Raw genomic sequence first — 12,373 nt, forward strand, 5'->3', positions numbered from 1 at the left:
AGGGGCTGAAACAGAGGGGCTGAAACAGAGGGGCTGATACAGAGGGGCTGAAACAGAGGGGCTGAAACAGAGGGCGAGAAACAGAGGGGCTGAAACAGAGGGGCTGAAACAGAGGGCGAGAAACAGAGGGTCTGAAACAGAGGGGCTGAAACAGAGGGGCTGAAACAGAGGGACTGTAACAGAGGGGCTGAAACAGAGGGGCTGAAACAGAGGGGCTGAAACAGAGGGCGAGAAACAGAGGGCGAGAAACAGGGGGCGAGAAACAGAGGGGCTGAAACAGAGGGGCTGAAACAGAGGGGCTGAAACAGAGGGGCTGAAACAGAGGGGCTGAAACAGAGGGCGAGAAACAGAGGGCGAGAAACAGAGTGGCTGAAACAGAGGGGCTGATACAGAGTGGCTGAAACAGAGGGGCTGAAACAGAGGGCGAGAAACAGAGGGGCTGAAACGGAAGAGCTGAAACAGAGGGCGAGAAACAGAGGGGCTGAAACAGAGGGGCTGAAACAGAGGGCGAGAAACAGAGGGCGATAAACAGAGGGGCTGAAACAGAGGGGCTGAAACAGAGGGGCTGAAACAGAGGGCGAGAAACAGAGGGCGAGAAACAGAGGGCGAGAAACAGTGGGGCTGAAACAGAGGGGCTGAAACAGAGGGGCTGAAACAGAGGGGCTGAAACAGAGGGCGAGAAACAGAGGGCGAGAAACAGAGGGGCTGAAACAGAGGGCGAGAAACAGAGGGCGAGAAACAGAGGGCGAGGAACAGAGGGGCTGAAACAGAGGGGCTGAAACAGAGGGGCTGAAACAGAGGGCGAGAAACAGAGAGCGAGAAACATAGGGCGAGAAACAGAGGGGCTGAAACAGAGGGGCTGAAACAGAGGGGCTGAAACAGAGGGGCTGAAACAGAGGGGCTGAAACAGAGGGCGAGAAACAGTGGGAGAGAAACAGAGGACGAGAAACAGAGGGGCTGAAACAGAGTGCGAGAAACAGAGGGGCTGAAACCGACGGCGAGAAACAGAGGGCGAGAAATAGAGAGCGAGAAACAGAGGGGCTGAAACAGAGAGGATGAAACAGAGGGGCTGAAACAGATGGCGAGAAACAGAGGGGCTGAAACAGAGGGGCTGAAACAGAGGGGCTGAAACAGAGGGGCTGGAACAGAGGGCGAGAAACAGAGGGCGAGAAACAGAGAGCGAGAAACAGAGGGCGAGAAACAGAGGGCGAGAAACAGAGGGCGAGAAACAGAGGGGCTGAAACAGAGGGGCTGAAACAGAGGGGCTGAAACAGAGGGGCTGATACAGAGGGGCTGAAACAGAGGGGCTGAAACAGAGTGCGAGAAACAGAGGTGCTGAAACAGAGGGGCTGAAACAGAGGGGCTGAAACAGAGGGCGAGAAACAGAGGGGCTGAAACAGAGTGCGAGAAACAGAGGGGCTGAAACCGACGGCGAGAAACAGAGGGCGAGAAACAGAGGGGCTGAAACAGAGGGGCTGAAACAGAGGAGCTGAAACAGAGGGGCTGAAACAGAGGGGCTGAAACAGAGGGCGAGAAACAGTGGGCGAGAAACAGAGGACGAGAAACAGAGGGGCTGAAACAGAGGGGCTGAAACAGAGGGGCTGAAACAGAGGGCGAGAAACAGTGGGCGAGAAACAGAGAGCGCGAAACAGAGGGCGTGAAACAGAGGGCGAGAAACAGAGGGGCTGAAACAGAGGGGCTGAAACAGAGGGGCTGAAACAGATGGCGAGAAATAGAGGGGCTGAAACAGAGGGGCTGAAACAGATGGGCTGAAACAGAGGGGCTGAAACAGAGGGCGAGAAACAGAGGGCGAGAAACAGAGAGCGAGAAACAGAGGGCGAGAAACAGAGGGCGAGAAACAGAGGGCGAGAAACAGAGGGGCTGAAACAGTGGGGCTGAAACAGAGGGGCAGAAAATGAGGGGCTGATACAGAGGGGCTGAAACAGAGGGGCTGAAACAGAGGGCGAGAAACAGAGGGGCTGAAACAGAGGGGCTGAAACAGAGGGCGAGAAACAGAGGGGCTGAAACAGAGGGGCTGAAAATGAGGGCGAGAATCAGCGGGGCTGAAACAGAGGGGCTGAAACAGAGGGGCTGAAACAGAGGGACTGAAACAGAGGGTCTGAAACCGAGGGCGAGAAACAGAGGGGCTGAAACAGAGGGCGAGAAACAGAGGGCGAGAAACAGAGGGGGTGAAACAGTGGGGCTGAAACAGAGGAGATGAAACAGAAGGGCTGAAACAGAGGGGCTGAAACAGAGGGGCTGAAACAGAGGGCGAGAAACAGAGGGCGAGAAACAAAGAGCGAGAAACAGAGGGCGAGAAACAGAGGGCGAGAAACAGAGGGCGAGGAACAGAGGGGCTGAAACAGAGGGCGAGAAACAGAGGGCGAGAAACAGAGGGGCTGAAACAGAGGGGATGAAACAGAGGGGCTGAAACAGAGGGGCTGAAACAGAGGGCGAGAAACAGAGGGCGAGAAACAGAGAGCGAGAAACAGAGGGCGAGAAACAGACGGCGAGAAACAGAGGGCGAGAAACAGAGGGGCTGAAACAGAGGGGCTGAAACAGAGGGGCTGAAACAGAGGGGCTGAAACAGAGGGCGAGAAACAGTGGGCGTGAAACAGAGAGCGCGAAACAGAGGGCGTGAAACAGAGGGCGAGAAACAGAGGGGCTGAAACAGAGGGGCTGAAACAGAGGGGCTGAAACAGATGGCGAGAAATAGAGGGGCTGAAACAGAGGGGCTGAAACAGATGGGCTGAAACAGAGGGGCTGAAACAGAGGGCGAGAAACAGAGGGCGAGAAACAGAGAGCGAGAAACAGAGGGCGAGAAACAGAGGGCGAGAAACAGAGGGCGAGAAACAGAGGGGCTGAAACAGTGGGGCTGAAACAGAGGTGCAGAAACAGAGGGGCTGATACAGAGGGGCTGAAACAGAGGGATTGAAACAGAGGGCGAGAAACAGAGGGGCTGAAACAGAGGGGCTGAAACAGAGGGCGAGAAACAGAGGGTCTGAAACAGAGGGGCTGAAACAGAGGGGCTGAAACAGAGGGCGAGAAACAGAGGGTCTGAAACAGAGGGGCTGAAACAGAGGGGCTGAAACAGAGGGACTGTAACAGAGGGGCTGAAACAGAGGGGCTGAAACAGAGGGGCTGAAACAGAGGGCGAGAAACAGAGGGCGAGAAACAGGGGGCGAGAAACAGAGGGGCTGAAACAGAGGGGCTGAAACAGAGGGGCTGAAACAGAGGGGCTGAAACAGAGGGGCTGAAACAGAGGGCGAGAAACAGAGGGCGAGAAACAGAGTGCGAGAAACAGAGGGGCTGATACAGAGTGGCTGAAACAGAGGGGCTGAAACAGAGGGCGAGAAACAGAGGGGCTGAAACGGAAGAGCTGAAACAGAGGGCGAGAAACAGAGGGGCTGAAACAGAGGGGCTGAAACAGAGGGGCTGAAACAGAGGGCGAGAAACAGAGGGCGATAAACAGAGGGGCTGAAACAGAGGGGCTGAAACAGAGGGGCTGAAACAGAGGGCGAGAAACAGAGGGCGAGAAACAGAGGGCGAGAAACAGTGGGGCTGAAACAGAGGGGCTGAAACAGAGGGGCTGAAACAGAGGGGCTGAAACAGAGGGCGAGAAACAGAGGGCGAGAAACAGAGGGGCTGAAACAGAGGGCGAGAAACAGAGGGCGAGAAACAGAGGGCGAGGAACAGAGGGGCTGAAACAGAGGGGCTGAAACAGAGGGGCTGAAACAGAGGGCGAGAAACAGAGAGCGAGAAACATAGGGCGAGAAACAGAGGGGCTGAAACAGAGGGGCTGAAACAGAGGGGCTGAAACAGAGGGGCTGAAACAGAGGGGCTGAAACAGAGGGCGAGAAACAGTGGGAGAGAAACAGAGGACGAGAAACAGAGGGGCTGAAACAGAGTGCGAGAAACAGAGGGGCTGAAACCGACGGCGAGAAACAGAGGGCGAGAAATAGAGAGCGAGAAACAGAGGGGCTGAAACAGAGAGGATGAAACAGAGGGGCTGAAACAGATGGCGAGAAACAGAGGGGCTGAAACAGAGGGGCTGAAACAGAGGGGCTGAAACAGAGGGGCTGGAACAGAGGGCGAGAAACAGAGGGCGAGAAACAGAGAGCGAGAAACAGAGGGCGAGAAACAGAGGGCGAGAAACAGAGGGCGAGAAACAGAGGGGCTGAAACAGAGGGGCTGAAACAGAGGGGCTGAAACAGAGGGGCTGATACAGAGGGGCTGAAACAGAGGGGCTGAAACAGAGTGCGAGAAACAGAGGTGCTGAAACAGAGGGGCTGAAACAGAGGGGCTGAAACAGAGGGCGAGAAACAGAGGGGCTGAAACAGAGTGCGAGAAACAGAGGGGCTGAAACCGACGGCGAGAAACAGAGGGCGAGAAACAGAGGGGCTGAAACAGAGGGGCTGAAACAGAGGAGCTGAAACAGAGGGGCTGAAACAGAGGGGCTGAAACAGAGGGCGAGAAACAGTGGGCGAGAAACAGAGGACGAGAAACAGAGGGGCTGAAACAGAGGGGCTGAAACAGAGGGGCTGAAACAGAGGGCGAGAAACAGTGGGCGAGAAACAGAGAGCGCGAAACAGAGGGCGTGAAACAGAGGGCGAGAAACAGAGGGGCTGAAACAGAGGGGCTGAAACAGAGGGGCTGAAACAGATGGCGAGAAATAGAGGGGCTGAAACAGAGGGGCTGAAACAGATGGGCTGAAACAGAGGGGCTGAAACAGAGGGCGAGAAACAGAGGGCGAGAAACAGAGAGCGAGAAACAGAGGGCGAGAAACAGAGGGCGAGAAACAGAGGGCGAGAAACAGAGGGGCTGAAACAGTGGGGCTGAAACAGAGGGGCAGAAAATGAGGGGCTGATACAGAGGGGCTGAAACAGAGGGGCTGAAACAGAGGGCGAGAAACAGAGGGGCTGAAACAGAGGGGCTGAAACAGAGGGCGAGAAACAGAGGGGCTGAAACAGAGGGGCTGAAAATGAGGGCGAGAATCAGCGGGGCTGAAACAGAGGGGCTGAAACAGAGGGGCTGAAACAGAGGGACTGAAACAGAGGGTCTGAAACCGAGGGCGAGAAACAGAGGGGCTGAAACAGAGGGCGAGAAACAGAGGGCGAGAAACAGAGGGGGTGAAACAGTGGGGCTGAAACAGAGGAGATGAAACAGAAGGGCTGAAACAGAGGGGCTGAAACAGAGGGGCTGAAACAGAGGGCGAGAAACAGAGGGCGAGAAACAAAGAGCGAGAAACAGAGGGCGAGAAACAGAGGGCGAGAAACAGAGGGCGAGGAACAGAGGGGCTGAAACAGAGGGCCTGAAACAGAGGGCGAGAAACAGAGGGGCTGAAACAGAGGGGATGAAACAGAGGGGCTCAAACAGAGGGGCTGAAACAGAGGGCGAGAAACAGAGGGCGAGAAACAGAGAGCGAGAAACAGAGGGCGAGAAACAGACGGCGAGAAACAGAGGGCGAGAAACAGAGGGGCTGAAACAGAGGGGCTGAAACAGAGGGGCTGAAACAGAGGGGCTGAAACAGAGGGCGAGAAACAGTGGGCGAGAAACAGAGAGCGCGAAACAGAGGGCGTGAAACAGAGGGCGAGAAACAGAGGGGCTGAAACAGAGGGGCTGAAACAGAGGGGCTGAAACAGATGGCGAGAAATAGAGGGGCTGAAACAGAGGGGCTGAAACAGATGGGCTGAAACAGAGGGGCTGAAACAGAGGGCGAGAAACAGAGGGCGAGAAACAGAGAGCGAGAAACAAAGGGCGAGAAACAGAGGGCGAGAAACAGAGGGCGAGAAACAGAGGGGCTGAAACAGTGGGGCTGAAACAGAGGTGCAGAAACAGAGGGGCTGATACAGAGGGGCTGAAACAGAGGGATTGAAACAGAGGGCGAGAAACAGAGGGGCTGAAACAGAGGGGCTGAAACAGAGGGCGAGAAACAGAGGGGCTGAAACAGAGGGGCTGAAACAGAGGGCGAGAATCAGCCGGGCTGAAACAGAGGGGCTGAAACAGAGGGGCTGAAACAGAGGGACTGAAACAGAGGGTCTGAAACCGAGGGCGAGAAACAGAGGGGCTGAAACAGAGGGGCTGAAACAGAGGGGCTTTAACAGAGGACGAGAAACAGTGGGCGAGAAACAGAGGAGATGAAACAGAAGGGCTGAAACAGAGGGGCTGAAACAGAGGGGCTGAAACAGAGGGCGAGAAACAGAGGGCGAGAAACAAAGAGCGAGAAACAGAGGGCGAGAAACAGAGGGCGAGAAACAGAGGGCGAGGAACAGAGGGGCTGAAACAGAGGGCCTGAAACAGAGGGCGAGAAACAGAGGGCGAGAAACAGAGGGCGAGAAACAGAGGGGCTGAAACAGAGTGGCTGAAACAGAGGGGCTGATACAGAGGGGCTGAAACAGAGGGCGTGAAACATTGGGGCTGAAACAGAGGGGCTGAAACAGAGGGCGAGAAACAGAGGGGCTGAAACAGAGGGGCTGAAACAGAGGGGCTGAAACAGAGGGACTGAAACAGAGGGACTGAAACAGAGGGCGAGAAACAGAGGGGCTGAAACAGAGGGCGAGAAACAGAGGGGTTGTAACAGAGGGCGTGAAACAAAGGGCGAGAAACAGAGGTGGTGAAACAGAGGGGCTGAAACAGAGGGGCTGAAACAGAGGGGCTGAAACAGAGGGCGAGAAACAGAGGGGCTGAAACAGAGTGGCTGAAACAGATGGCGAGAAACAGACGGCCTGAAACAGTGGGCGAGAAACAGAGGGGCTGAAACAGAGGGCGAGAAACAGAGAGCGAGGAACAGAGGAGCTGAAACAGAGGGGCTGAAACAGAGGGCGAGAAACAGAGGGCGAGAAACAGAGAGCGAGAAACAGAGGGCGAGAAACAGAGGGCGAGAAACAGAGGGGCTGAAACAGAGGGGCTGAAACAGAGGGGCTGAAACAGAGGGGCTGAAACAGAGGGGCTGAAACAGAGGGCGAGAAACAGAGGGCGAGAAACAGAGGGGCTGAAACAGAGGGGCTGAAACAGACGGGCTGAAACAGAGGGCGAGAAACAGAGGGCGAGAAACAGAGAGCGAGAAACAGAGGGCGAGAAACAGAGGGCGAGAAACAGAGGGGCTGAAACAGAGGGGCTGAAACAGAGGGGCTGAAACAGAGGGGCTGAAACAAAGGGGCTGAAACAGAGGGGCTGAAACAGAGGGCGAGAAACAGAGGGCGAGAAACAGAGGGCGAGGAACAGAGGGGCTGAAACAGAGGGGCTGAAACAGAGGGGCTGAAACAGAGGGCGAGAAACAGAGGGCGAGAAACAGAGAGCGAGAAACAGAGGGCGAGAAACAGATGGCGAGAAACAGAGGGGCTGAAACAGAGGGGCTGAAAAGGAGGGGCTGAAACAGAGGGGCTGAAACAGAGGGCGAGAAACAGTGGGAGAGAAACAGAGGACGAGAAACAGAGGGGCTGAAACAGAGGGGCTGAAACAGAGGGGCTGAAACAGAGGGCGAGAAACAGAGGGCGAGAAATAGAGAGCGAGAAACAGAGGGCGAGAAACAGAGGGCGAGAAACAGAGGGGCTGAAACAGAGAGGCTGAAACAGAGGGGCTGAAACAGATGGCGAGAAACAGAGGGGCTGAAACAGAGGGGATGAAACAGAGGGGCTGAAACAGAGGGGCTGAAACAGAGGGCGAGAAACAGAGGGCGAGAAACAGAGAGCGAGAAACAGAGGGCGAGAAACAGAGGGCGAGAAACAGAGGGCGAGAAGCAGAGGGGCTGAAACAGAGGGGCTGAAACAGAGGGGCTGAAAAAGAGGGGCTGATACAGAGGGGCTGAAACAGAGGGGCTGAAACAGAGGGCGAGAAACAGAGGGGCTGAAACAGAGGGGCTGAAACAGAGGGGCTGAAACAGAGGGCGAGAAACAGAGGGGCTGAAACAGAGTGCGAGAAACAGAGGGGCTGAAACCGAGGGCGAGAAACAGAGGGCGAGAAACAGAGGGGCTGAAACAGAGGGGCTGAAACAGAGGAGCTGAAACAGAGGGGCTGAAACAGAGGGGCTGAAACAGAGGGCGAGAAACAGTGGGCGAGTAACAGAGGACGAGGAACAGAGGGGCTGAAACAGAGGGGCTGAAACAGAGGGGCTGAAACAGAGGGTGAGAAACAGTGGGCGAGAAACAGATTGCGCGAAACAGAGGGCGTGAAACAGAGGGCGAGAAACAGAGGGGCTGAAACAGAGGGGCTGAAACAGAAGGGCGGAAACAGATGGCGAGAAACAGAGGGGCTGAAACAGAGGGGCTGAAACAGAGGGGCTGAAACAGAGGGGCTGAAACAGAGGGCGAGAAACAGAGGGCGAGAAACAGAGAGCGAGAAACAGAGGGCGAGAAACTGAGGGCGAGAAACAGAGGGCGAGAAACAGAGGGGCTGAAACAGAGGGGCTGAAACAGAGGGGCTGAAACAGAGGGGCTGATACAGAGGGGCTGAAACAGAGGGGCTGAAACAGAGGGCGAGAAACAGAGGGGCTGAAACAGAGGGGCTGAAACAGAGGGCGAGAAACAGAGGGTCTGTAACAGAGGGGCTGAAACAGAGGGGCTGAAACAGAGGGACTGTAACAGAGGGGCTGAAACAGAGGGGCTGAAACAGAGGGGCTGAAACAGAGGGCGAGAAACAGAGGGCGAGAAACAGGGGGCGAGAAACAGAGGGGCTGAAACAGAGGGGCTGAAACAGAGGGGCTGAAACAGAGGGGCTGAAACAGAGGGGCTGAAACAGAGGGCGAGAAACAGAGGGCGAGAAACAGAGTGGCTGAAACAGAGGGGCTGATACAGAGTGGCTGAAACAGAGGGGCTGAAACAGAGGGCGAGAAACAGAGGGGCTGAAACGGAAGGGCTGAAACAGAGGGCGAGAAACAGAGGGGCTGAAACAGAGGGGCTGAAACAGAGGGGCTGAAACAGAGGGCGAGAAACAGAGGGCGATAAACAGAGGGGCTGAAACAGAGGGGCTGAAACAGAGGGGCTGAAACAGAGGGCGAGAAACAGAGGGCGAGAAACAGAGGGCGAGAAACAGTGGGGCTGAAACAGAGGGGCTGAAACAGAGGGGCTGAAACAGAGGGGCTGAAACAGAGGGCGAGAAACAGAGGGCGAGAAACAGAGGGGCTGAAACAGAGGGCGAGAAACAGAGGGCGAGAAACAGAGGGCGAGGAACAGAGGGGCTGAAACAGAGGGGCTGAAACAGAGGGGCTGAAACAGAGGGCGAGAAACAGAGAGCGAGAAACATAGGGCGAGAAACAGAGGGGCTGAAACAGAGGGGCTGAAACAGAGGGGCTGAAACAGAGGGGCTGAAACAGAGGGCGAGAAACAGTGGGAGAGAAACAGAGGACGAGAAACAGAGGGGCTGAAACAGAGTGCGAGAAACAGAGGGGCTGAAACCGACGGCGAGAAATAGAGGGCGAGAAATAGAGAGCGAGAAACAGAGGGGCTGAAACAGAGGGGCTGAAACAGAGGGGCTGAAACAGATGGCGAGAAACAGAGGGGCTGAAACAGAGGGGCTGAAACAGAGGGGCTGAAACAGAGGGGCTGGAACAGAGGGCGAGAAACAGAGGGCGAGAAACAGAGAGCGAGAAACAGAGGGCGAGAAACAGAGGGCGAGAAACAGAGGGCGAGAAACAGAGGGGCTGAAACAGAGGGGCTGAAACAGAGGGGCTGAAACAGAGGGGCTGATACAGAGGGGCTGAAACAGAGGGGCTGAAACAGAGTGCGAGAAACAGAGGTGCTGAAACAGAGGGGCTGAAACAGAGGGGCTGAAACAGAGGGCGAGAAACAGAGGGGCTGAAACAGAGTGCGAGAAACAGAGGGGCTGAAACCGACGGCGAGAAACAGAGGGCGAGAAACAGAGGGGCTGAAACAGAGGGGCTGAAACAGAGGAGCTGAAACAGAGGGGCTGAATCAGAGGGGCTGAAACAGAGGGCGAGAAACAGTGGGCGAGAAACAGAGGACGAGAAACAGACGGGCTGAAACAGAGGGGCTGAAACAGAGGGGCTGAAACAGAGGGCGAGAAACAGTGGGCGAGAAACAGAGAGCGCGAAACAGAGGGCGTGAAACAGAGGGCGAGAAACAGAGGGGCTGAAACAGAGGGGCTGAAACAGAGGGGCTGAAACAGATGGCGAGAAATAGAGGGGCTGAAACAGAGGGGCTGAAACAGATGGGCTGAAACAGAGGGGCTGAAACAGAGGGCGAGAAACAGAGGGCGAGAAACAGAGAGCGAGAAACAGAGGGCGAGAAACAGAGGGCGAGAAACAGAGGGCGAGAAACAGAGGGGCTGAAACAGTGGGGCTGAAACAGAGGGGCAGAAACAGAGGGGCTGATACAGAGGGGCTGAAACAGAGGGGCTGAAACAGAGGGCGAGAAACAGAGGGGCTGAAACAGAGGGGCTGAAACAGAGGGCGAGAAACAGAGGGGCTGAAACAGAGGGGCTGAAAATGAGGGCGAGAATCAGCGGGGCTGAAACAGAGGGGCTGAAACAGAGGGGCTGAAACAGAGGGACTGAAACAGAGGGTCTGAAACCGAGGGCGAGAAACAGAGGGGCTGAAACAGAGGGCGAGAAACAGAGGGCGAGAAACAGAGGGGGTGAAACAGTGGGGCTGAAACAGAGGAGATGAAACAGAAGGGCTGAAACAGAGGGGCTGAAACAGAGGGGCTGAAACAGAGGGCGAGAAACAGAGGGCGAGAAACAAAGAGCGAGAAACAGAGGGCGAGAAACAGAGGGCGAGAAACAGAGGGCGAGGAACAGAGGGGCTGAAACAGAGGGCCTGAAACAGAGGGCGAGAAACAGAGGGCGAGAAACAGAGGGCGAGAAACAGAGGGGCTGAAACAGAGTGGCTGAAACAGAGGGGCTGATACAGAGGGGCTGAAACAGAGGGCGTGAAACATTGGGGCTGAAACAGAGGGGCTGAAACAGAGGGCGAGAAACAGAGGGGCTGAAACAGAGGGGCTGAAACAGAGGGCGAGAAACAGAGGGCGAGAAACAGAGGGGCTGAAACAGAGGGGCTGAAACAGACGGGCTGAAACAGAGGGCGAGAAACAGAGGGGTTGTAACAGAGGGCGTGAAACAAAGGGCGAGAAACAGAGGTGGTGAAACAGAGGGGCTGAAACAGAGGGGCTGAAACAGAGGGGCTGAAACAGAGGGCGAGAAACAGAGGGGCTGAAACAGAGGGGCTGAAACAGATGGCGAGAAACAGACGGCCTGAAACAGTGGGCGAGAAACAGAGGGGCTGAAACAGAGGGCGAGAAACAGAGAGCGAGGAACAGAGGAGCTGAAACAGAGGGGCTGAAACCGAGGGCGAGAAACAGAGGGCGAGAAACAGAGAGCGAGAAACAGAGGGCGAGAAACAGAGGGCGAGAAACAGAGGGGCTGAAACAGAGGGGCTGAAACAGAGGGGCTGAAACAGAGGGGCTGAAACAGAGGGGCTGAAACAGAGGGCGAGAAACAGAGGGCGAGAAACAGAGGGGCTGAAACAGAGGGGCTGAAACAGACGGGCTGAAACAGAGGGCGAGAAACAGAGGGCGAGAAACAGAGAGCGAGAAACAGAGGGCGAGAAACAGAGGGCGAGAAACAGAGGGGCTGAAACAGAGGGGCTGAAACAGAGGGGCTGAAACAGAGGGGCTGAAACAAAGGGGCTGAAACAGAGGGGCTGAAACAGAGGGCGAGAAACAGAGGGCGAGAAACAGAGGGCGAGGAACAGAGGGGCTGAAACAGAGGGGCTGAAACAGAGGGGCTGAAACAGAGGGCGAGAAACAGAGGGCGAGAAACAGAGAGCGAGAAACAGAGGGCGAGAAACAGATGGCGAGAAACAGAGGGGCTGAAACAGAGGGGCTGAAACAGAGGGGCTGAAACAGAGGGGCTGAAACAGAGGGCGAGAAACAGTGGGAGAGAAACAGAGGACGAGAAACAGAGGGGCTGAAACAGAGGGGCTGAAACAGAGGGGCTGAAACAGAGGGCGAGAAACAGAGGGCGAGAAATAGAGAGCGAGAAACAGAGGGCGAGAAACAGAGGGCGAGAAACAGAGGGGCTGAAACAGAGAGGCTGAAACAGAGGGGCTGAAACAGATGGCGAGAAACAGAGGGCCTGAAACAGAGGGGATGAAACAGAGGGGCTGAAACAGAGGGGCTGAAACAGAGGGCGAGAAACAGAGGGCGAGAAACAGAGAGCGAGAAACAGAGGGCGAGAAACAGAGGGCGAGAAACAGAGGGCGAGAAGCAGAGGGGCTGAAACAGAGGGGCTGAAACAGAGGGGCTGAAAAAGAGGGGCTGATACAGAGGGGCTGAAACAGAGGGGCTGAAACAGAGGGCGAGAAACAGAGGGGCTGAAACAGAGGGGCTGAAACAGAGGGGCTGAAACAGAGGGCGAGAAA

The sequence above is a fragment of the Stegostoma tigrinum genome, chromosome 29 (genome assembly GCF_030684315.1).
Source record: "Stegostoma tigrinum isolate sSteTig4 chromosome 29, sSteTig4.hap1, whole genome shotgun sequence".
NCBI classification, from domain to species: Eukaryota; Metazoa; Chordata; class Chondrichthyes; order Orectolobiformes; family Stegostomatidae; genus Stegostoma; species Stegostoma tigrinum.